Source organism: Bombina bombina, chromosome 2 (assembly GCF_027579735.1).
Source record: "Bombina bombina isolate aBomBom1 chromosome 2, aBomBom1.pri, whole genome shotgun sequence".
Classification (NCBI taxonomy): Eukaryota; Metazoa; Chordata; class Amphibia; order Anura; family Bombinatoridae; genus Bombina; species Bombina bombina.
This window is the reverse complement of record NC_069500.1, coordinates 1337816226-1337839776: the sequence shown is the minus strand read 5'-3', so window position 1 is coordinate 1337839776 and position 23551 is coordinate 1337816226.

Sequence of the window (23551 nt, the reverse complement as noted above, 5' to 3'; positions counted from 1 at the left end):
AGATTTAAGATTACGCCAGTATGTAGAAGAACTACCTTCATATGTACAAGACTCTATGCAGGTTTTACAAAGACTAGAAAACATAACGTTAAATGACACCACTTGGCTTGTCACTACAGATGTAGAGTCCCTTTATACCTCGATCAACCATCAACAAGGGTTACAAGCCACCAGATACTTTTTAGAAAGATATTCTGAAGAGAACAGGGAACACGACAAGTTCATCTTAAACATGCTAGACTTTGTACTGAATTACAATTTTTTCACATTTGATGGCCAGTATTATCTTCAAACCAGAGGCACAGCAATGGGCACTACCTGTGCGCCCACTTATGCCAACTTGTTTCTAGGCTGGTGGGAGAAAGAATTTGTGTTTACTGAAAGCAATCAAAAATATACTGATAATATCCCATTGTGGATAAGATTTATAGATGACATCCTTTTTATCTGGGAGGGCACACACAGTGAATTGTTGAATTTCTTAAAACATCTAAATCAAAATGATCTGAACATAAAATTAACACATGAAGCAAGCCTCACCAAAATAAACTTTTTGGACTTAACAATCAATAAGAACAGTGATGGAAATGTTACTACTGATCTATACAGAAAGCCTACTGCTGCAAACAGTGTGCTACACAGCACAAGTGCACATGCTCCTGGCACAATGAAAAGTTTACCAACTGGAGAATTTTTAAGACTACGCAGAAATTGCTCGGATGAGCAGGTATTCAACATTAGGGCAAAAGAATTGGAAGAAAGACTGTGGACAAGAGGGTACAGCAAAAGGAGTACCAAAAAAGCCAAGTATAGAGCAGCACATACCCCAAGACATGACCTCCTTTTCAAAAAACATAAAAAAAGCTCCAATATACCCAGGCTAATTATGACATACAACAGCCAAACTCCACAAATTCTGAACATCATACAGAAACACTGGAATATCTTAATGATGGATCCGACACTAAAGACCACTCTAGGTGAGAGACCCTCAGTGGGATACAGAAGGACGAAAAACGTAAAAGATCTCATAACCAGTAGTCACTTTCAAAAGAAGAAAACCAAAACAGCATTCAAACCAGGAGCACGTAATTGTGGCAACTGCAGCACTTGTAAATATATACGTAACACAGATACCATCACAGACAGATTTGGGAAAAAGCATAACATCAGAAGATATATAAGTTGCAATACAGAGAGTGTAATTTATGTACTACACTGCACATGCAACCTGTACTATGTAGGAATGACCTCAAGGAAATTACATCTGAGGCTTATGGAACACTTAAGGAATATAAAAAATGCAGCGAAAGATAAGGATGAAATGAAATCCATAACTAGTGTAGCTGCACATTTCTTAAAATTCCACAATTCAAACTCAAATGACTTGCAATGCTGGGGTATAGAAAAAGTGAGTTTAGGAATGCGAGGAGGAAATCTAGAAAATGCCCTGTTGAGAGCTGAGAGCAGGTAGATCTATTTATTAAATTCAGTCCAACCATATGGGCTGAATGAACAGAATAACTATTATGTTTTTCTGTAAATTTTAAAATGTATACACTGATACAGTAACCATATAGAATAATCAAGAATCATTAGAAACAGATCACGATTAAAAAAGTTGACACAATATAAATGAAACAATATGATATAATACAAATAAGTAAAATACACAAGTAAAGAGTCACAAAAATGAAGTATATTAAGTGAATACAGTTTTTTCACCCCTTCCCCCAACTTTTCACAAAAGTTAATGTCACAAAAATCTGTTTACAAGAACACATTCACGAACCACTGGTATAGACTGTCTAACCAGTGTTTTCATAATTAACACAAAATTAATTTATCACACAGACAACTAAAATAACAAACAGCACTAATTTAAATTGCTAGCTTTGAAATCAATAGCAAGATAATATTCATCACAATATTTACAATCAAGTATCACAAGACACTACGATAAAACACACAACGAAACAAGGGATGTAACATAAACATGTTCTTCAAATAACGTGAACACTCACAGCACTGTAGAGAGTTAACAAATCTTTTTATTTTTATTTTATTTTCTCATTTCACATATTATTTTTCACCAACACTTTTATTTAGTTTCACGCAAGAGCACAGTCACATTATAAGACCGTATCTGTTCTTCACTGCAGTACAGCCTAAAACTAATAATTAATATCTATGGCACTGTACTCAGATATTAAACTGCTATTTACATTAGATGATAAGTTAATCTATTCCCATCATATTAGGAATGTAATTTATCCAAAGAGAAGTTAATGATTAGTTACAATGATCAGCAAAATATCGAAATAATAGTATATGTATCAATAGTTGAACATCATGATAATATCAAATAAGGTAGACCACCTTAGGAATCAGTATAGAACACTGACCGAATCTGTCATTTAACATACAGACAGCACGCGTAACATCAGCATAGGACACAAACCAATAATCCCCAAATAATGATTGCAAGTAGAAGCTGTCAATCAATGAACCTTGTCTGATCAAGAGCCAATCACAATAGAAGCAAGGCGGGACTTCAGGCTTCAACCGGTATATACTCCCCCAACAACGGCGGCTCGCCGCCTTTGACAAAGCCCGGAGGGGCGAAACTAGTCAGGAGTCACAGCGAGCGTTTGGGCGCTCTCATTTTTTAAAAGCCTAGCACCTCAATGACAATCTAATACACAGTATCTGCTATACGTAGTTAATTTGTTGTATAGTCTGGGTTGTGCCAGACTTAGCTAGAATTTTTGGCTAACTGATATACAAACAGTCTTACTTATTACTGGGCAGGACAATAGAGAGTATAATAGAACCTACCGAGTCAGTTGCAATCTGAATTGACACGAGTATAGATACCAACCAATTCAAATAGAACTATACTATCCAGTATAGGAATTAGTTACAAGTTTACAGCACGAATTGAATGTAACTGAAATGTGATACAAAATAGAAACACAATAACAGTGCTGCTGCTTTGCAACCAATACTAGATACCATAAGGGATATTGATGCAGCGCTAAGAGAAAAGAAAATATTGTAACCCACATTAACTCTATAGTGATATTGTTTAGGGCTGTTGTGCTAATGCTGTATATATCAGTAGTCAAGCAGTGACCGTAACATTAGCTAGACTGAGAGCACTCCCATATTACTTACAAAGTGAATGCTAACCGAACAAAATAGTAATAACATAACAACAAGGATTTGCACTGAGTAATCGGTTGGGGAATGTATTGAGCTTAGATATCAGAAAACTATTTCACATATGTGGTCAATATAATATAAAACTATAGTGTTGCACACAAAACGTCACAACTATTATTTAGAGTACAGAGTCTAAATAGTATACATCTGGATACAAGCAACACTGAATATTGTTTTTTCAATAAACATCCACATGTTGTACCATTAAACAGTGAGGACAGTTGGCCTCACTGAGAGAAATCTATCAGTTATTGTCCTCTCAGAAAATATTCACACCAACAGACACAATTCTGGCTAACACCACATGATCCAGAGTTATTAGGGTAACCAAATATCCTTATACAGGGTGATAGTCATATTATGACTGTACACATACATTATTTGGACCCGATAGCAGCAGTATAGTAGAACAAAGATAACTCTATTAAGGAGAATATAATTATATACATTAGGCCTTTGATCCAATAAGTCCTCCTACAGAGTGAACCACTTAATAGATGTCTTGGAGGTGCTAGTGTCGTTTTTAATTTGTGTGTTACCCTTATTTTAAGAGCAATTTATAATAAAAGTTATATTTTAATTTTACCCGTTCTGGAATTACTGCCACAGAGTCTAGGCTAAGAGTGCTTTCAGGTGCATACTTCCAGGAGATATCCACACTCCTTGTGTGATTCTCCTTAGTCTTCAGAAATTTATCTACTTATGCATTAGCACCATTCCCTATATAAGCAATATTTGTTTCACAAATACATATTATATAGTCTGTAATTATTGAATAACAGGGAAAAAGCCCTTGTGGTGCCATTGTTCGTGTGTAATAATACAAAGACCATATCATGGCTTTTAAAGATTTATCACCAGAGAATTCCCAGACTGAAAAAAGGGAGGTTATGCCATCTAGCTCTCCCCATGTGTCAGAACCTATAACTCCCGCCCAAGTGACGCCGAGTACATCTAGCGCGTCTAATTCTTTTACTTTACAGGACATGGTGGCAGTTATGACTAATACCCTTACAGAGGTATTGTCCAAACTGCCAGGGTTACAAGGAAAGCGAGACAGCTCTGGGGCTAGAACAAATACAGAGCTTTCTGACGCTTTAATACCTGTGTCCGATATACCCTCACTAGGCTCCGAAGCCGGTGCAATAGAGTTTCTATCTGAGGGTGACATTTCAGATTCAGAGAAGGCTTTACTTCAGTCCGATTCTGAAATGACAGCGTTTTAATTTTAAGCTCGAACACCTACGCTTATTGCTCAGGGAGGTTTTAGCGACTCTGGATGACTGTGACCCCATTGTGGTTCCAGAGAAATTGTGTCAAATGGACAAATACTTTGCAGTGCCTGTTTACACTGATGTTTTTCCAGTCCCTAAGAGGTTTTCGGAAATTATTACTAAGGAATGGGATAGACCAGGTGTGCCGTTCTCTCCCCCTCCTGCCTTTAAAAAGATGTTTCCCATAGATGTCGCCATTCGGGACTCGTGGCAGTCGGTCCCTAAGGTAGAGGGAGCTTTTTCTACCCTAGCTAAGCGTACAACTATCCCTGTCGAGGACAGTTGTGCTTTCCTAGATCCTATGGATAAAAAATTGGAGGGTCTCCTTAAGAAAATTTTTATTCATCAAAGTTTTATTCTCTGGCATGCATTGCTCCAGTTACTGCTGCAGCAGCCTTTTGGTTCGAGTCTCTTGAGGAGGCTCTACAGGTGGAGACCCCGTTAGATGATATCTTAGACAGGATTAAAGCTCTTAAGTTAGCTAATTCCTTTATTTCTGACGCCGTTTTTCATTTAACCAAGCTAACGGCTAAGAATTCAGGTTTTGCCATTCTGGCGCGTAGGGCGCTATGGCTTAAGTCCTGGTCAGCAGACGTTACTTCAAAGTCTAAGCTTCTTAACATCCCCTTCAAAGGACAGACCCTATTTGGGCCTGGCCTGAAGGAGATCATCTCTGACATTACCGGAGGAAAAGGTCACGCCCTTCCTCAGGATAGGTCCAATAAATTAAGGACCAAACAGAATAATTTTCGTTCCTTTCGAAACTTCAAGGGTGGCGCAGCTTTGGCTTCCTCTAATGCAAAACGAGGGAAATTTCGCCCAGTCCAAACCAGTCTGGAGACCTAGCCAGACTTGGAACAAAGGGAAGCAGGCCAAAAAGCCTGCTGCTGCCTATAAGACAGCATGAAGGAGTAGCCCCCGATCCGGGACCAGATCTAGACGGGGGCAGACTTTCTCTCTTCGCCCAGGCTTGGGCAAGAGACGTCCAGGATCCCTGGGCTCTAGAGATTGTTTCCCAGGGTTATCTTCTGGAATTCAAAGGTTCATCTCCAAAGGGGAGATTTCATCTCTCACAACTATCTGCAAACCAGATAAAGAGAGAGGCATTCTTACGTTGCGTTCAAGACCTACTGGTTATGGGAGTGATCCACCCAGTTCCAAGGGAGGAACCAGGGGCAGGGTTTCTATTCAAACCTGTTTATAGTTCCCAAAAAAGAGGGAACTTTCAGACCAATCTTGGATCTCAAGATCCTAAACAAATTTCTCAGGGTCCCATCCTTCAAGACGGAGACAATCTGAACCATCCTCCCTATGATCCAGGAGGGTCAATATATGACTACCGTGGACTTAAAGGATGCTTATCTCCACATTCCGATTCACAGAGAGCATCAGCAGTTCCTAAGGTTCGCCTTCCTAGACAGGAAGGCGAACCTTAGGGTTAGCCACGGCACCAATAGTCTTTACGAAGGTTCTAGGGTCCCTTCTGGCGGTCCTAAGGCCGCGGGGCATAGCGGTGGCTCCTTACCTGGACGACATTCTGATTCAGGCGTCGACTTTTCAAATCGCCAAGTCCCATACGGACATTGTTCTGGCCTTTCTGAGGTCTCACGGGTGGAAAGTGAACAGAGAAAAGAGTTCTCTTTCTCCTCTCACAAGAGTTTCCTTCCTAGGAACTCTGATAGATTCAGTAGAAATGAAAAATTTTCTGACAGAGGTCAGGGTATCAAAGCTTCTAGCTTCCTGCCGTGTTCTTCATTCCACTTCTCGCCCGTCAGTGGCTCAGTGTATGGAAATGATCGGCCTAATGGTAGCGGCAATGGACATAGTTCCGTTTGCCCGCCTACATATCAGACCACTGCAACTTTGCATGCTCAATCAGTGGAATGGGGACTACACAGATTTGTCTCCTCTGTTAAATCTGGACCAAGAGACGAGGGATTCTCTTCTCTGGTGGTTATCTCGGGTCCATCTGTCCAGGGGAATGAGTTTCCACAGGCCAGAGAGGACTATAGTGACGACAGATGCCAGCCTACTGGGCTGGGGCGCAGTCTGGAACTCCCTGAAGGCTCACAGTTCGCGGACTCAGGAGGAAGCCCTCCTTCCGATAAACATTCTGGAACTCAGAGCGATATTCAATGCTCTTCAGGCTTGGCCTCAGCTAGCTGCGGTCAGATTCATCAGATTTCAGTCGGACAACATCACGACTGTAGCCTATATCAACCATCAGGGGGGAACAAGGAGTCCCCTGGCAATGATGGAGGTTTCCAAGATAATCCTATGGGCAGAGGTTCACTCTTGCCATCTCTCAGCTATCCATATCCCAGGAGTAGAGAACTGGGAGGCGGATTTTCTAAGTCGGCAGACTTTTCGTCTGGGGGAGTGGGAACTCCATCCGGAGGTATTTGCCCAGCTGATTCAACTATGGGGCAAACCAGAACTGGATCTGATGGCGTCTCGTCAGAATGCCAAGCTTCTTTGTTACGGGTCAAGGTCAAGGGATCCCCAGGCAGCACTGATAGATGCTCTAACAGCGCCCTGGTCCTTCAGCCTGGCTTATGTGTTTCCACCGTTTCCTCTCCTCCCTCGTCTGATTGCCAAAATCAAGCAGGAGAGAGCTTTAGTGATTTTGATAGCACCTGCGTGGCCACGCAGGACTTGGTATGCAGATCTGGTGGACATGTCATCCTGTCCACCATGGACTCTGCCGCTGAGGCAGGACCTTCTACTCCAAGGTCCATTCAAACATCTAAATCTAATCTCTCTGCGTCTGACTGGAGATTGAACGCTTGATTTTATCAAAACGGGGTTTCTCCGAGTCGGTTATTGATACCTTGATTCAGGCTCGAAAGCCGGTCACCAGGAAAATCTATCATAAGATATGGTGTAAATATCTTCATTGGTGTGAATCCAAGGGTTACTCATGGAGTAAGGTCAGGATTCCTAGGATTCTATCTTTTCTCCAAGAAGGATTGGAAAAGGGATTATCAACTAGTTCCTTAAAGGGACAGATCTCTGCTCTGTCTATTCTTTTGCACAAGCGTCTGGCAGATGTTCCAGATGTTCAGGCGTTTTGTCAGGCTTTAGTTAGAATCAAGTCTGTGTTTAAACCTGTTGCTCTGCCATGGAGTTTAAATTTAGTTCTTAAAGTTCTTCAAGGGGTTCCGTTTGAACCTTTGCATTCCATAGATATCAAGCTTTTATCTTGGAAAGTTCTGTTCTTAGTAGCTATCTCTTCGGCGCGAAGAGTTTCTGAGCTATTTGCCTTACAATGTGATTCCCCTTATCTGATCTTCCATGCAGATAAGGTAGTTTTGCGTACCAAACCTGGGTTTCTTCCTAAGGTAGTATCTAATAAGAATATCAATCAGGAAATTGTTGTTCCGTCACTGTGTCTTAATCCTTCTTGAAAGAAGGAACGTCTGTTACACAATCTTGATGTGGTTCGTGCTTTAAAGTTTTATTTACAAGCTACTAAGGATTTTCTTCAAACATCGGCATTTTTTATCTGCTCTGGGAGGAGGAGAGGCCAAAAGGTTTCGGCAACTTCTTTTTGGCTAAGAAGCATAATCCGGTCAGCTTATGAGACTGCTGGCCAGCAGCCTCCTGAAAGAATTACAGCTCATTCTACTAGAGCGGTAGCTTCCACATGGGCTTTTAAACATGAGGCCTCTGTTGAACAGATTTCTTTCATGTAATTAGCAAGAGTCCATGGCCTAGTGACGTATGGGATATACATTCCAACCAGGAGGGGCAAAGTTTCCCAAACCTCAAAATGCCTATAAATACACCCCTCACCACACCCACAATTCAGTTTTACAAACTTTGCCTCCCATGGAGGTGGTGAAGTAAGTTTGTGCTAGATTTCTACGTTGATATGCGCTTCGCAGCAGGCTGAAGCCCAGTTTTCCTCTGAGTGCAGTGAATGTCAGAGGGATGTGAAGAGATTATTGCCTATTTGAAAACCATGGTCTTCCTCTAGGGGATCTATTTCATAGGTTCTCTGTTATCGGTCGTAGAGATTTCTTCTCCTACCTCCCTTTTCAGATCGACGATATACTCTTATATACCATTACCTCTACTGATTCTCGTTTCAGTACTGGTTTGGCTATCTACTATATGTAGATGAGTGTCTTGGGGTAAGTAAATCTTATTTCTATTTATGACACTCAAAGCTATGGTTGGGCACTTTATATGTAAAGTTCTAAATATATGTTTTAAACTTATATTTGCCTTGATTCAGGATAATCGGTATTCCTTTTTTCAGACTGTCAGTTTCATTTTTTGGGAAAATGCATATGAATAAATATTTTTTCTTACCTTGAAAATTTCAAATTGACTTTTTTCCTTGCGGGCTGTTAGGCTCGCGGGGGCAGAAAATGCTTCAATTTATTGCGTCATTTTTGGCGCAACTTTTTTTTTAAGCAAAATTTTGTCATTTCTGGCGCCATAGTTGACGCCGGAAGTTTTCATGTGGTTGCGTCATTTTTGACGCATGTGTGTTACCTACGTTTTTTTGCGCCAAAAATGTGGGCGTCGTTTTTGGCGGCAAAAAATGTGGGCGTCATACTTGGCGCCAAAAAAAGTGGGCGTCATACTTGGCGCCAGGTTTTTTCACATTATTTCAGTCTCATTTTTTTTTTGTTGCTTCCGGTTGCTAGAGGCTTGTTTGTTTTGCATTTTTTCCCATTCCTGAAACTGTCATTTAAGGAATTTGATAATTTTGCTTTATATGTTGTTTTTTTTATTACATATTGCAAGATGTCACAACCTGACCCTGGATCAGAATCTACTTCTGGAAAGACACTGCCTGATGTTGGTTCTACCAAAGCTAAGTGCATTTGTTGTAAACTTTTGGTAACTGTTCCTCCGGCTGTAGTTTGTGTTAGTTGTCATGATAAACTTTCTAACGCAGATAATGTCTCCATTAGTAATAATCCATTACCTGTTGTTGTTCCTTCAACATCTAATGTTCAGGATGTTCCTGTTAATGTAAGAGAATTTGTTTCTAATTCTATTAGGAAGGCTCTGTCTGTTATTCCTCCTTCCAGTAAATGTAAAAAAAAGGTCTTTTAAAACTTCTCATATTTCAGATTAATTTTTAAATGACCGCCATCATTCTGACTTATCTATTTCTGATGAGGATCTCTCTGGTTCAGAAGATTCTGCCTCAGATATTGACACTGATAAATCTTCATATTTATTTAAGATGGAGTTTATTCGTTCTTTACTTAAAGAAGTGTTGATTGCATTAGATATGGAGGAGTCTAGTCCTCTTGATATTAAAACTAATAAGCGTTTAAATTCAGTTTTTAAACCCCATGTAGTTACTCCAGAAGTTTTTCCAGTTCCTGATGCTATTTCAGAAGTAATTTCTAGGGAATGGAATAGTCTGGGTACTTCATTTACTCCTTCACCAAGGTTTAAAAAATTGTACCCTTTGCCATCTGACAGATTAGAGTTTTGGGAAAAAATCCCCAAAGTTGATGGGGCTATCTCTACTCTTGCTAAAAGTACTACTATTCCTACGGCAGATAGTACTTCGTTTAAGGATCCTTTAGATAGGAAGCTTGAATCCTTTCTAAGGAAGGCTTATTTATGTTCAGGTAATCTTCTTAGGCCTGCTATTTCTTTGGCTGATGTTGCTGCAGCTTCCACTTTTTGGTTGGAGGCTTTAGCGCAACAAGTGTCAGACCATAATGCTTATAGCATTGTTAAACTTCTTCAACATGCTAATAACTTTGTTTGTGATGCCATTTTTGATATCATTAGAGTTGATGTCAGGTATATGTCTTTAGCTATTTTAGCTAGAAGAGCTTTATGGCTTAAATCTTGGAATGCAGATATGACTTCTAAGTCAACATTGCTTTCTCTTTCTTTCCAAGGTAATAAATTATTTGGTTCACAGTTGGATTCAATCATTTCAACTGTTACTGGGGGGAAGGGAGCCTTTTTGCCTCAGGACAAAAAATCTAAAGGTAAATATAGGGCTGCTAATCGTTTTCGTTCCTTTCGTCAGAATAAGGAACAAAAGCCTGACCCTTCCCCTAAAGGAACAGTTTCCGTTTGGAAACCTTCTCCAGTCTGGAATAAATCCAAGCCTTTTCGAAAGTCAAAACCAGCTCCTAAATCCGCATGAAGGTGCGGCCCTCATTCCAGCACAGCTGGTAGGGGGCAGGTTACGATTTTTCAAAGATGTTTGGATCAATTCGATTAAAAGTCTTTGGATTCAGAACATTGTTTCACAAAGGTACAGAATAGGTTTCAAGGTAAGGCCGCCTGCATGAAGATTTTTTCTTTCACGCATCCCAGTAAACCCAGTAAAGACTCAGGCGTTTCTGAAATGTGTTTAAGACCTAGAGTCAGCTGGGGTAATTATGCCAGTTCCAGTTCTGGAACAGGGTCTGGGGTTTTACTCAAATCTATTCATTGTACCAAAGAAGGAGAATTCCTTCAGACCAGTTTTGGATCTAAAAATATTGAATCGTTATGTAAGAATACCAACATTCAAAATGGTGACTATAAGGACTATTCTGCCTTTTGTTCAGCAAGGGCATTATGTGTCTACAATAGACTTACAGGATGCATATCTTCATATTCCAATTCATCCAGATCACTATCAGTTCCTGAGATTCTCTTTTCTAGACAAGCACTACCAGTTTGTTGCTCTTCCGTTTGGCCTAGCAACAGCTCCAAGGATCCTTTCAAAGGTTCTCGTGCCCTTCTCTCTGTAATCAGAGAACAGGGTATTGCGGTATTTCCTTATTTGGACGATATCTTGGTTCTTGCTCAGTCTTTACATTTTGCAGAATCTCATACGAATCAACTTGTGTTGTTTCTTCAAAGACATGGTTGGAGGATCAATTTACCAAAGAGTTCCTTGATTCCTCAGACAAAGGTAACCTTTTTTCCAAATAGATTCAGTGTCCATGACTTTGTCTCTAACAGAAAAGAGACGTCTGAAATTAGTTTCAGCTTGTCGAAACCTTCAGTCTCAATCGTTCCTTTCGGTAGCTTTGTTCATGGAAATTCTAGGTTTCATGACTGCTGCATCGGACGCGATCCCTTTTGCTCGTTTTCACATGAGACCTCTTCAGCTTTGTATGCTGAACCAATGGTGCAGGGATTATACAAAGATATCACAATCAATATCCTTAAATCCCAAAGTTCGATCTTCTCTGACTTGGTGGTTGGATCACTATCGTTTAATTCAAGGGGCCTCTTTTGTTTGTCCAACCTGGACTGTGATCTCAACAGATGCGAGTCTTTCAGGTTGGGGAGCTGTATGGGGATCTCTGACAGCGCAGGGGGTTTGGGAATCTCAGGAGGCAAGATTACCAATCAACATTTTGGAACTTCAGTTCTGGCCTCTTCTGAAGAGAGAATCGTTTATTTGTTTTCAGACAGACAATGTCACAACAGTGGCGTATGTCAATCATCAAGGAGGGACTCGGTCCTCAGGCTATGTAAGAAGTATCTCGGATACTTGTATGGGCGGAATCCAGCTTTTGTCTTATCTCTGTGGTGCACATCCCAGGTATAGACAATTGGGAAGCGGATTATCTCAGTCGCCAGACGCTACATCCGGGCAAATGGTCTCTTCACTCAGAGGTATTTCTTCAGATTGTTCAAATCTAGGGACTGATGGCCTCTGATCTAAACAAGAAACTTCCCAGGTATCTGTCCAGATCCAGGGATCCTCAGGCGGAAGCAGTGGACGCGTTGTCGCTTCCCTGGAATTATCAACCTGCTTATATCTTTCCGCCTCTAGTTCTTCTTCCAAAAGTGATTTCCAAAATCCTAATGGAGCGTTCGTTTGTACTGCTGGTGGCTCCAGCATGGCCTCACAGGTTTTGGTATGTGGATCTCGTTCGGATGGCCAGTTGCCCACCTTGGACACTTCCGTTAAGGCCAGACCTTCTATCTCAAGGCCCATTTTTCCATCAGGATCTCAAATCATTAAATTTGAAGGTATGGAGATTGAACGCTTGATTCTTAGTCATAGAGGTTTCTCTGACTCAGTGATTAATACTATGTTGCAGGCTTGTAAATCTGTATCTAGGAAGATTTATTACCGAGTCTGGAAGACTTACATTTCTTGGTGTTCTCATAAATTCTCTTGGCATTCTTTTAGAATTCCTAGAATTTTACAGTTTCTTCAGGATGGATTGGATAAGGGTTTGTCTGCAAATTCCTTGAAAGGACAAATCTCTGCTCTTTCTGTTCTTTTTCACAGAAAGATTGCTAATCTTCCTGATATTCATTGTTTTGTACAGGCTTTGGTTCGTATCAAGCCTGTTATTAAGTCGATCTCTCCTCCTTGGAGTCTTAATTTGGTTCTGAGGGCTTTACAGGCTCCTCCGTTTGAACCTATGCATTCTCTGGATATTAAATTACTTTCTTGGAAAGTTTTGTTCCTTTTGGCCATCTCTTCTGCTAGAAGAGTTTCAGAGTTATCTGCTCTTTCTTGTGAATCTCCTTTTCTGATTTTTCATCAGGATAAGGCGGTGTTGCGGACTTAGTTGTGAATTCTAACAATATTAGTAGAGAAATTGTTGTCCCTTCATTGTGTCCTAATCCTAACAATTCTCTGGAGAGATCTTTACATTCTTTGGATGTGGTTAGAGCTTTTTTTTTTTAAAGTTTTTATTGAGGTTGTGCAAATAATACAGCTGATATGGAGCATCATATTATTGAAAGAAACATAGGTGGAACATTTAGTTAACAACTGCTGCAAGGACAAAAAGACAAAATTCTCCATATAAATATCCTAATAGAGAAAACTGGAACCTCTTTTTCTATATTATCTCAGTATGAACTAAAATTAACAAGTTGAGTATCCACATTTGGACCTGTAGGCTTAGAGTAATTTAATACATATTATTGTGGATAGTGGGAAAACGTGAAAATATCAAATTGCTATTTAAATACTGTGATAAAATATGTAGGTATAAATAGTGAAAATAGTAGCTTCCTTGGAACAAGTAAGATGTTGAAAGAATAACAAGTGTACATAATACAATGCTGCATACAATATAGTATGGAACTCTCTTGATGATAAGTAGAGTCTATAGTGAGAAATTATGAGAGTGACCAGTCCAGCTGATCCAGTTAGGCATACAGGCTCAATGGTTTGGTATTATGTATAGATGAAAGTTTAGGAAGCAAGTAGGGGCGGTATAGGCTAGACAAACCGCCTATTTAGACCCTCCAGAATGGAGGTTACTTTAATATGGGGGAGGGGGGGAGGAGGTGGTGTTCAAGATATGTTAGGTTATACATAGCAAGAATACTCTATAGATCGGCCTTCATGCATTTACTGATAGCTATGATATAGCTGACTAAAAGCTAGGGCATTCTACGTGTAGTTAGATGAGTAAACCTTTTACCTTAATGCATTACTAACCCAAGGTAGCTATTATTAAAATCTAGTGCTCTCCTATAGAGCCATGCCCTAATGTAATACAGGCGCCACGCTGCCCCGGCCGCATACAACCGTGTGCCTCCATTAAAAGCTATATCCACGTTCTACGGATAAGTGTAATGCATAAAGGTCAACAGAAGGCTAGTAAAAATGAGCATTGTTTTTACTGAGCTACTTGTAAGTTTACCCCACTTCTATTCTAGTTTCTGCACCCGGGAAGTTTGCACAGTCAGGCGAGACCACTATTTCAAGTAACGGTAGGTGGGAATGTTTAAACCAATTTTAGGGAGTGACTACACCAAGCTGTATCAATAGTTAAGGTTGCTGTAAATATAAGTCGCACATTTAAATCTTTTTGTCAAGAAGGTGCAATAATAAGCTATACAGATTTAAGGCAAAATATAAGTAGATAAATGCAAGGGCAGTTAAGCAAACCATTAGGTGTCTCTCCTCTGGATAAATAAATACTCTGTCACCCGGGTGTGGGCCCACCACCCAGGAACAAAGATCATACCACATCTATTACCAGGGGAGAGAAAAACATGAGATACTAGACCTTGCAATGTGAGAGATGCTACAAAAACATGTTACCATTTGAAAAAGTCACTGCAATTACCAAACACTCTGCAAGCTAAGCATGACGAGATAAATGAAAAAAAAAAAAAAAAAAAGAAGAGATTGTATAAGCATCAGGGTTAAACTTCCCAGTGGTCATTAAATAATGTATCTAACAGCTATGTTAGTTTTAGGTAGGTAACTTATGTGAACGGTAATGATCTATATATGAACAATAATTAGAGGCAACTTGCAAATAACTAACATCTCTCCAGTACTTTAAACATCAGCACTAAAGAGCATAACTATATCAGAAACCTATATATGGGATTTACAAATAAGCCCAGTTCCTTTTGTGACTAACCCTTCTCAAAATAATTTGTGTTTAATAACAGGATCACTGTCCATCTTTCACGCTGACCACTTTGCAGTAGAGGCCGACTAGTACTTGTCAATGTGCACAACCCAAGACGCCATGTAAGAAAAGCTAGTGTCATTTCGTATAAATTTAACTTTGTAGAAACTTCTCCCTCATCCAACTGCTCCTTCTGTGTGGTCCCAGACCTGGCTGACATAAGTTGGAGATCCGCAGAGTCGCCCATACAGGACGCAGACTGTGTCTCTGTATAAAAGGACTTGGGGGCATTTGTCAGATCGCACTCAGTCAGCGTATGTGGAGGCATAAACCAGGAGGTTCTACTCAATCCAGTCATCGGCAAGCTCACACGAACCTCAGAATACGAACCGCCAGCTGGTAAGCGATTAGGCACCTTTCCTCCCGCCGTGCGATCAGGCCGTAGCCGTACTTGCTGGGTTCCACCTTGCGCCGTTGCGCCGCAGGCCAATACAATATGCAAGGGTTTCAAATCACTCGTGCAGCTGCATGCATCTGTGTTGAGCCAGTCAAAAACTCTAGGTGCCTGAGTCAGGTGTAGCGGTCTTCTTGCGGCAGTCTGGGGCTCCTTAGGTACAGTTTGTGAGGGCTGGCGTGTTGGTAAGGGGTGATGAAGTTTTTCGGGAGACAGATTTTCACAGATAGATGAAAATGCCAGAGTTAGCTCACGCTCCAATCTCTGAAAGTGGGCACATAGCAAGTCTTTTACACTTATTTCCCAATCAGGCGCCATGTTCCTGAGCTTCCACGCGGGAGAACAAACAGCAGCTTCTTTGTAGTCTAGTCGTTAAGCAGGTCGGTATCCAGCTATTTTCTGCACTGCACAACTATTATTAGTCTTCTTAATGATACTCGGCTTCTTCTTGAGAATTAGTGGTGTCCGTAAAACATATTTGTAAAGGGCTAACGGTCAATTTAAAAAGAAATTATGATCAGTTTCAGCAGAGCTGAAGTGAAGTGCGACCGTTCAGAGCCCAAGCTTGCTCCACCCCCCGTGGTTAGAGCTTTGAAATATTATGTTGAAGCTACTAAAGGTTTCAGAAAGACTTCTAGTCTATTTGTTATCTTTTCTGGTTCCAGGAAAGGTCAGAAGGCTTCCGCCATTTCATTGGCATCTTGGTTAAAGTCTTTGATTCATCATGCTTATGTGGAGTCGGGTAAGTCCCCACCTCAAAGGATTACAGCTCATTCTACTAGGTCAGTTTCTACTTCCTGGGCTTTTAAGAATGAAGCTTTTGTTGATCAGATTTGCAAAGCAGCAACTTGGTCTTCTTTGCATACTTTTACTAAATTCTATCATTTTGATGTTTTTTCTTCTTCTGAAGCAGTTTTTGGTAGAAAAGTACTTCAGGCAGCTGTTTCAGTTTGATTCTTCTGCTTATTATTTCATTTTGATTTGGGTTGTGGATCTTTTTCAGCGGAATTGGCTGTCTTTATTTTATCCCTCCCTCTCTAGTGACTCTTGCGTGGAAGTTCCACATCTTGGGTATCTGCTATCCCATACGTCACTAGCTCATGGACTCTTGCTAATTACATGAAAGAAAACAAAATTTATGTAAGAATTTACCTGATAAATTCATTTCTTTCATATTAGCAAGAGTCCATGAGGCCCACCCTTCTTTTGTGGTGGTAATGATTTTTTTTGTATAAAGCACAATTATTCCAATTCCTTATTTTTGATGCTTTCGCTCCTTTCTTATCACCCCACTTCTTGGCTATTCGTTAAACTGAATTGTGCATGTGGTGAGGGGTGTATTTATAGGCATTTTGAGGTTTGGGAAACTTTGCCCCTCCTGGTAGGAATGTATATCCCATACGTCACTAGCTCATGGACTCTTGCTAATATGAAAGAAATGAATTTATCAGGTAAGTTCTTACATAAATTATGTTTTGTAAGGCGGCGACTTGGTCTTCGCTTCATACTTTTTCAAAATTCTACAAATTTGATACTTTTGCTTCCTCGGAGGCTATTTTTGGGAGAAAGGTCTTGCAGGCAGTGGTGCCTTCCGTTTAAGTTCCTGCCTTGTCCCTCCCTTCATCCGTGTCCTAAAGCTTTGGTATTGGTATCCCACAAGAAATGGATGAACCCGTGGACTGGATACACCTTTCCAAAAAAAAATAATTTATGCTTACCTGATACATTTCTTTCTCTTGTGGTGTATCCAGTCCATGGCCCGCCCTGTCATTTTAAGGCAGGTGTTTTTATTTTTAAAGCTACAGTCACCACTGCACCCTATAGTTTCTCCTTTTTCTTACTTGTCTTCGGTCGAATGACTGGAGGTGGGGGTTAGGGGAGGAGCTATATAGACAGCTCTGCTGTGGGTGTCCTTTTTGCAACTTCCTGTTGGGCAGGAGAATATCCCACAAGTAATGGATGAACCCGTGGACTGGATACACCACAAGAGAAATACATTTATCAGGTAAGCATAAATTTTGTTTCTTTCATGTAATTGGCACGAGTCCATGAGCTAGTGACATATGGGATATACAATCCTACCAGGAGGGGCAAAGTTTCCCAAACCTCAAAATGCCTATAAATACACCCCTCACCACACCCACAATTCAGTTTTACAAACTTTGCCTCATATGGAGGTGGTGAAGTAAGTTTGTGCTAAGATTTCTACGTTGATATGCGCTTCTCAGCATTGTTGAAGCCCGATACCTCTCAGAGTACAGCGAATGTCAGAGGGACGTGAAGGGAGTATCACTTATTTGAATACAATGATTTCCCTAACGGGGGTCTATTTCATAAATTCTCTGTTATCGGTTGTAGAAATTCATCTCCTACCTCCCTTTTCAGATCGACGATATACTCTCAATTTAACATTACCTCTACTAATAACTGTTTTAGTACTGGTTTGGCTATCTGCTATATGTGGATGGGTGTCTTTTGGTAAGTATGTTTTTTATTACTTAAGACACCTCAGCTATGGTTTGGCACTTTATGCATTTATGTAAAATTCTAAATATATGTATTGTACTTATATTTGCCATGAGTAAGGTTCATGTATTTCCTTCTGCAGACTGTCAGTTTCATATTTGGGGAATATAAACATTTTATAGAAATTTTTTTCTTACCTGGGGTTTAGTCTTTTTTTTCAATTGACTACTTCTTGCAATTGCGGGTATTAGGCCCGCGGGTGCGTCAAATGTTAGACTTTATTGCGTAATTTGTGGCGCGAACTTTTTTGGCGCGAAAAAATACGTTTTTGATGCAACTTCGTTATTTCCGGCGTCATACGTGACGCCGAGACCTTTCACATGGCGGCGTCAGTGTCGCAAGTGTGTCATTTCCGGTCATTTTTGGCGCCAAAAAAGTTAACGTTACGTTGTGCGTCATACTTGGCGCCAAATTTTTTTCATTATTTCAATACCCCATTGATGTTTGCCTCTTGCTTTTTTCTCTATCAGAGGCCTATGCTTTTGCATTTTTTTCCCATTCCTGAAACTGTCATATAAGGAAGTAGATAATTTTGCTTTATATGTTGTTTCTTCTCTTACATTGAGCAAGATGTCCCAATCTGATCCTGTCTCAGAAGTTTCTGCTGAAACATTGCTGCCTGACATCGGGTCTACCAAAGTTAAGTGCATTTGTTGTAAAAGTGTAGAAATTATTCCACCAAATGTCATTTGTAATAGTACATGATATACCTGTAAATTTTAAAGAATTTGTTTCTGATTCTATTCTGAAAGCTTTGTCTGCATTTCCACCTTTTAATAAACGTAAAAGGTCTTTTAAAACTTCTAATTTAGCTGATGAAATTTCAAATGACCAGCAACATAATCATTTATCCTCTTCTGATGAGGATCTATCTGATTCAGAAGATCCTTCCTCAGACATTGACACTGACAAATCTACTTATTTATTTAAAATAGAGTATATGCGTTCTTTATTAAAAGAAGTGTTAATTACTTTGGATATTGAGGTAACCAGTCCTATTGATGTTCAGTCTAATAAACGTTTAAATGCTGTTTTTAAACCTCCTGTGCTTTCCCCAGGGGTTTTTCCTATTCTTGAGGCTATTTCTGATATGATTTCTAGGGAATGGAATAAGCCAGGTACTTCTTTTATTCCTTCTTCAAGGTTTAAAAAATTGTATCCTTTACCAGCAAAATCTATAGAGTTTTGGGAAAAAATCCCCAAAGTTGATGGGGCTATTTCTACTCTTGCTAAACGTACCACTATTCCTATGGAAGATAGTACTTCCTTTAAGGATCCTTTACATAGGAAGCTTGAATCTTATCTAAGGAAGGCCTATTTATATTCAGGTCATCTTCTCAGACCTGCAATTTCTTTGGGTGATGTTGCGGCTGCATCAACTTTCTGGTTGGAGAATTTAGCCCAACGAGAATTGGATCCTGACATATCTAGCATTACTCGCTTACTGTAACATGCTAATCATTTTATTTGTGATGCCATTTTTGACATTATCAAAATTGATGTTAGATCCATGTCTTTAGCTGTATTAGCTAGAAGAGCTTTGTGGCTAAAATCTTGTAATGCTGATATGACATCTAAATCTAGATTACTATCTCTTTCTTTCCAAGGTAATAATTTATTTGGTTCTCAGTTGGATTCTATTATTTCAACTATCACTGGAGGAAAAGGAGTTTTTCTGCCTCAGGATAAAAAACCTAAGGGTAAATCTAAGGCTTCTAACCATTTTCGTTCCTTTCGTCAAAATAAGGAACAAAAACTCAATCCTCCTCCCAAGGAATCTGCTTCCAATTGGAAGCCTTCCTCAAATTGGAATAAATCCAAGCCATTTAGGAAACCAAAGTCTGCCCCTAAGTCCGCATGAAGGTGCAGCCCTCATTCCAGCTCAGCTGGTAGGGGGCAGATTAAGGTTTTTCAATGATTTTTGGATAAAATATGTCCAAAATCATTGGATTCAGAGCATTGTCTCTCAAGGGTATTGAATAGGATTCAAAGTAAGACCTCCTGTGAGAAGATTTTTTCTCTTACGCATCCCTGTAAATCGAGTAAAAGCTCAGGCTTTTCTGAAGTGTGTGTCAGACCTGGAGTCAGAGGTAATCATGCCAGTTCCTCCTCAGGAACAAGGTTTGGGGTTTTATTCAAACCTATTCATTGTACCAAAGAAAGAAAATTTATTCAGACCAGTTCTGGATCTGAAAATTTTGAATCGTTATGTAAGAGTACCAACTTTCAAGATGGTGACTATAAGGACTATTCTGCCTTTTGTTCAGCAAGGACATTATATGTCCACAATAGACTTGCAGGATGCATACCTTCATATTCCGATTCATCCAGAACACTATCAGTTTCTGAGATTCTCTTTTCTAGACAAGCATTACCAATTTGTTGCTCTTCCATTTGGCCTAGCAACAGCTCCAAGAATTTTTTCAAAGGTTCTGGGTGCCCTACTATCTGTAATCAGAGAAAGGGGTATTGGGGTGTTTCCTTATTTGGACAATATCTTGGTACTAGCTCAGTCTTTACATACTGCAGAATCTCACACGAATCAACTAGTGTTGTTTCTTCGGAAACATGGTTGGAGGATCAATTTACCAAAAAGTTTCTTGATTCCTCAGTCAAGGGTCACCTTTTTAGGCTTCCAGATAGATTCAGTGTCCATGACTCTGTCTCTAACAGACAAGAGACGTTTAAAATTGGTCGCAGCATGCCGGCACCTTCAGTCTCAGTCATTCCCTTCAGTGGCTATGTGCATGGAAGTTTTAGGTCTCATGACTGCAGCATCGGACGCGATCGCCTTTGCTCATTTTCACATGAGACCTCTACAGCTTTGCATGCTGAATCAATGGTGCAGGGATTATACAAAGATATCACAATTAATATCCTTGAATCCCAATATACGACACTCTCTGACATGGTGGATAGATCACCATCGTTTGGTTCAAGGGGCTTCTTTTGTTCGGCCAACCTGCACTGTGATCTCAACAGATGCGAGTCTTTCAGGTTGGGAAACTGTTTGGGGATCTCTGACAGCACAAGGGGTTTGGAAATCTCAAGAGGCGAGATTACCAATAAATATTTTAGAACTCCGTGCAATATTCAGGGCTCTTCAGTTTTGGCCTCTGCTAAAGAGAGAACAGTTCATTTGTTTTCAGACAGACAATATCACAACTGTGGCTTATGTCAATCATCAGGGTGGGACTCACAGTCCCCAAGCTATGAAAGAAGTATCTTGGATACTTGCTTGGGCGGAATCCAGCTCCTGTCTAATCTCTGCAGTGCATATCCCAGGTGTAGACAATTGGGAGGCGGATTATCTCAGCCGCCAGACTTTACATCCAGGGGAGTGGTCTCTCCACCCAGATGTGTTTTCTCAGATTGTTCAGATGTGGGGTCTTCCAGAGATAGATCTCATGGCCTCTCATCTAAACATGAAACTTCCCAGATACCTGTCCAGGTCCAGGGATGTTCAGGCGGAAGCAGTGGATGCACTGACACTTCCTTGGTGTTATCATCCTGCTTACATCTTCCCGCCTCTAGTTCTCCTTCCAAGAGTGGAACAGTCTTTTGTGTTGCTGGTGGCTCCAGCATGGAAATAAAGGTTTTGGTATGCGGATCTGGTTCGGATGTCCAGTTGCCTGCCTTGGCCACTTCCGTTACGGCCAGACCTACTATCTCAAGGTCCGTTTCTTTCATGTAATTAGCAAGAGTCCATGAGCTAGTGACGTATGGGATATACATTCCTACCAGGAGGGGCAAAGTTTCCCAAACCTTAAAATGCCTATAAATACACCCCTCACCACACCCACAATTCAGTTTTACAAACTTTGCCTCCGATGGAGGTGGTGAAGTAAGTTTGTGCTAGATTCTACGTTGATATGCGCTCCGCAGCAAGTTGGAGCCCGGTTTTCCTCTCAGCGTGCAGTGAATGTCAGAGGGATGTGAGGAGAGTATTGCCTATTTGAATGCAGTGATCTCCTTCTACGGGGTCTATTTCATAGGTTCTCTGTTATCGGTCGTAGAGATTCATCTCTTACCTCCCTTTTCAGATCGACGATATACTCTTATATATACCATTACCTCTGCTGATTCTCGTTTCAGTACTGGCTTGGCTTTCTACAAACATGTAGATGAGTGTCCTGGGGTAAGTAAATCTTATTTTCTGTGACACTCTAAGCTATGGTTGGGCACTTTGTTTATAAGTTCTAAATATATGTATTCAAACATTTATTTGCCTTGACTCAGAATGTTCAACTTTCCTTATTTTTCAGACAGTCAGTTTCATATTTGGGATTATGCATTTGAATTATTCATTTTTTCTTACCTTCAAAAATTTGACTCTTTTTTCCCTGTGGGCTGTTAGGCTCGCGGGGGCTGAAAATGCTTCATTTTATTGCGTCATTCTTGGCGCTGACTTTTTTGGCGCAAAAAATTCTTTTCCGTTTCCGGCGTCATACGTGTCGCCGGAAGTTGCGTCATTTTTTGACGTTATTTTGCGCCAAAAATGTCGGCGTTCCGGATGTGGCGTCATTTTTGGCGCCAAAAGCATTTAGGCGCCAAATAATGTGGGCGTCTTATTTGGCGCTAAAAAATATGGGCGTCGCTTTTGTCTCCACATTATTTAAGTCTCATTTTTCATTGCTTCTGGTTGCTAGAAGCTTGTTCTTTGGCATTTTTTCCCATTCCTGAAACTGTCATTTAAGGAATTTGATCAATTTTGCTTTATATGTTGTTTTTTCTCTTACATATTGCAAGATGTCTCACGTTGCATCTGAGTCAGAAGATACTACAGGAAAATCGCTGTCTAGTGCTGGAGCTACCAAGCTAAGTGTATCTGCTATAAACTTTTGGTATCTGTTTCTCCAGCTGTTGTTTGTATTGCATGTCATGTCAAACTTATTAATGCAGATAAAATTTCCTTTAGTACTGTTACATTACCTGTTGCTGTTCCGTCAACATCTAATTTTCAGAGTGTTCCTTATAACATAAGAGATTTTTTTTTTTTAAATCCATTAAGAAGGCTATGTCTGTTATTTCTCCTTCTAGTATACATAAAAGTCTTTTAAAACTTCTCTTTTTTCAGATGAATTTTTAAATGAGCATCATCATTCTGATACTGATAATGGTTCTTCTGGTTCAGAGGTTTCTGTCTCAGAGGTTGATGCTGATAAATCTTTGTATTTGTTCAAGATGGAATTTATTCGTTCTTTACTTAAAGAAGTATTAATTGCATTAGAAATAGAGGATTCTGGTCCTCTTGATACTAAATCTAAACGTTTAAATAAGGTTTTTAAATCTCCTGTAGTTATTCCTGAAGTGTTTTCTCTCCCTGATGCTATTTCTGAAGTAATTTCCAGGGAATGGAATAATTTGGGTAATTCATTTACTCCTTCTAAACGTTTAAGCAATTATATCCTGTGCCATCTGACAGATTAGGGTTTTGGGACAAAATCTCTAAGGTTAAATGGGGCTGTCTCTACTCCTGCTAAACGTACTACTATTCCTATGGCAGATAGTACTTCATTTAAGGATCCTTTAGATAGGAAGATTGAATCCTTTCTAAGAAAAGCTTACTTATGTTCAGGTAATCTTCTTAGACCTGCTATATTTTTAGCGGATGTTGCTGCAGCTTCAAATTTTTGGTTAGAAGCTTTAGCGCAACAAGTAACAGATCATAATTTTTAGCATTATTATTATTCTATAACATGCTAATAATTTTATTTGGGATACCATCTTTTGATATCATT